Raw genomic sequence first — 2,500 nt, forward strand, 5'->3', positions numbered from 1 at the left:
AACTGAATATTTTTTTTTTAGAATTAATTTCCGGCGAATGGAAGGATAATGAGAAAGGAAGAGAGAGAGAGAGAGAGAGAGAGAGAGAGAGAGAGAGAGAGAGAGAGAGAGAGAGAGAGAGAGAGAGAGAGAGAGAGAGAGAGAGAGAGAGAGAGAGAGAGAGAGTGTTATCAGCGAGAGAATGAATAGGCTTACCCCCTTCTTTCACCCTAGTTAAATCTGACTCACTGTGATGAGAGCGACCGAGTATCTTACGGAAGAAATTGGTTCAATAAGCGCGTCCTCTTATTTCATCCTCGCAAAGAAGACAGAAGGGCAGTTGCCAAGAAACAACGCGAGCCATTTTCCCCTTTAACACCTCGGGCAATAAGGCCAATAATCGAATGCTCTCAATACCGAGGTGTCTTCAAACTTTGCTCTTTCCAGAAACTAACATGCAACATTTGGGGAGAGGATAGGGAGGGGGAAGGGGGAGGGGAGCAAAATTGGGAGTGCTCTCCCAGTCAAGCCATTTCCGCTCTTAATCGGCCTAGACCCAAGAGCTAGTCTGTCTGCGAAGGCGGCACAGGTCTACGTTCTGTGTTCCAGATTATACCTTATTCATGAGCTGTGCGTCTAACCTCCCAGGATTAGGGGGTTGCTGCCAGGAGTGTTAGCTAATAAATTGAACACTTCGAGCTGCCCGAGTAGCCAAGACTTAATCAACCTGAATGTGAACAGAAGTGAAGTAGAACAGAAGTGAAGCAAAACATAGGAACAGGTGTTCGACATCTCGCCTTTTGCTTACACCGCCGTGAGAGTCTGAATCTTGAAATTTGTGTGTGTGTGTGTGTGTGTGTGTGTGTGTGTGTGTGTGTGTGTGTGTGTGTGTGTGTGTGTGTGTGTGTGTGTGTGTGTGTGTTTATTGAGGTCGTGTGAGTGTACAAAATAGAGATACTATTCTCCAAATATGCATAAGAAACAAAACTTGTCTCCTCTGAAGATGCTGGTCATCCTAAGGATCGGGATCTTACTGCATTTTGCTGGTCTGCTCCAGCCTCGACGCCGCAAGGATATTGTTACTTTATTGGGTCGGGAATGGAGGAGGAGGAAGGGGAGGAAGAGGAGGAGGAGGGGAGGAAGAGGAGGAGGGGGGGGGGGGGGAGGAGGAGGGGGAGGAGGAGGAGGAGGAGGAGGAGGGGGGGAGGAGGAGGAGGAGGAGGAGGAGGAGGGAGGAAGAGGAGGAGGAGGGGGAAGAAAGGGTGAGGAGGAGGAGGAGGAGGAGGAGGAGGAGGGGGAGGAGGGGGGGAGGGGGAGAAGAGGAGGAGGAGGAGGAGGAGGAGGAGAAGGGGTTATAAGGTAGAGATAAAAGATAAATACAATTATGGTAGAGGAGATTAAAACGAAGGAAAAATGTGAAGAGATAGAGAGAGATAGAGATAAAGCTAGAGATAGATAGATAGATAGATAGATAGACAGACAGATAGAGATAAAGAGAGAGAAAGAGAGAAGAGGATTAATTTTCAAAACATCCTCCATTTAACGTCCGCGAACCGTATATTCAGTCAGCTGCGTATTCGGACCCGCAGTCAATCAAGTGAGCACTCAGTCAGAGCGAGTCAGATATTCAGCCCCGTCTCCCGGCTGCCACACCGTTGCTCTCCAAGCCTTTCTACAGACGCGAATGAAAGCCAACTTTTAAGAGAGGGAAGATTTGGTCAGGGGAGGGAGGGGGAGGGGGGAAGGGGGGAGGGGGGAGGGAGAGAATAATGCCGTGTATGCAAGAATAAGAAACATATATTTTCCATCTGAAAGAAATAAGGAAAGGGAAATCCCCCACTCAGCTAAGTTGAAATTCTTACCGTCCTCTCCATCCCTTGCTAAAGTTTGGCAAGGCCGGCACAAAACTTGCCTCACCGAGCGCTACGGATTACTTATATATTTTGGCGTTTTGCTCTCTCTGTATTTCACCGTCTTTTTTTGTCATCCTTGCCTCGAAGAGTGGCGTTGGAGTGTGGGTGCTCTTTTTTCTCCGTCTCGAGTCGTTTTGTGATAGATCCTGCGACCAACTTAATTCTGGCGTTTGTTTAATTTTGTCAATGCGGAATTCCTATCATTATGGAAAATGAACTTGGCAAATCAATGACCGCGCAAGCCCAAACGTCAACAAAAAGAAACATTTTAACAAACAAACATAAACAAAAATAAAGATATATGTTTATTATACACCCTCCGCACTACACTGCACTGCACTGTCACTCCCGAGACGCGACGGTTGACATGAAACGGGAAACCATACGTGCATGAGTTGAGAAAGAATCAACAGTGCTACAGGTCCCGTCAATGCCGCCCCCCCCCTTTCCTTCTCCAATCAAGGCGTTTGATATCGCTTAATATTTGTCTGGCCGCGAGCCACTTCAAACCCAACAGCGTCGAGATCTTGAGTGCTATAGAACCAACTGTTAAGAGATGTAATTAATTATGCTCAAATTAGGAGAGCACTAATTAAACGTAGACACAG

At 47.1% G+C, this 2,500-nt stretch overlaps 1 protein-coding gene across 4 annotated transcripts in view; it reads right to left on the bottom strand.

The window, feature by feature from the left end:
* The window catches only part of tna (Zinc finger MIZ domain-containing protein tonalli), a 75,788-nt gene that overhangs the window by 10,251 nt on the left and 63,037 nt on the right, over positions 1-2,500 (bottom strand). The window lies entirely within an intron of this gene.

This window comes from Penaeus japonicus, unplaced genomic scaffold (genome assembly GCF_977035675.1).
Source record: "Penaeus japonicus unplaced genomic scaffold, GWHDUDI00000001_assembly GWHDUDI00000005, whole genome shotgun sequence".
Lineage (NCBI taxonomy): Eukaryota > Metazoa > Arthropoda > Malacostraca > Decapoda > Penaeidae > Penaeus > Penaeus japonicus.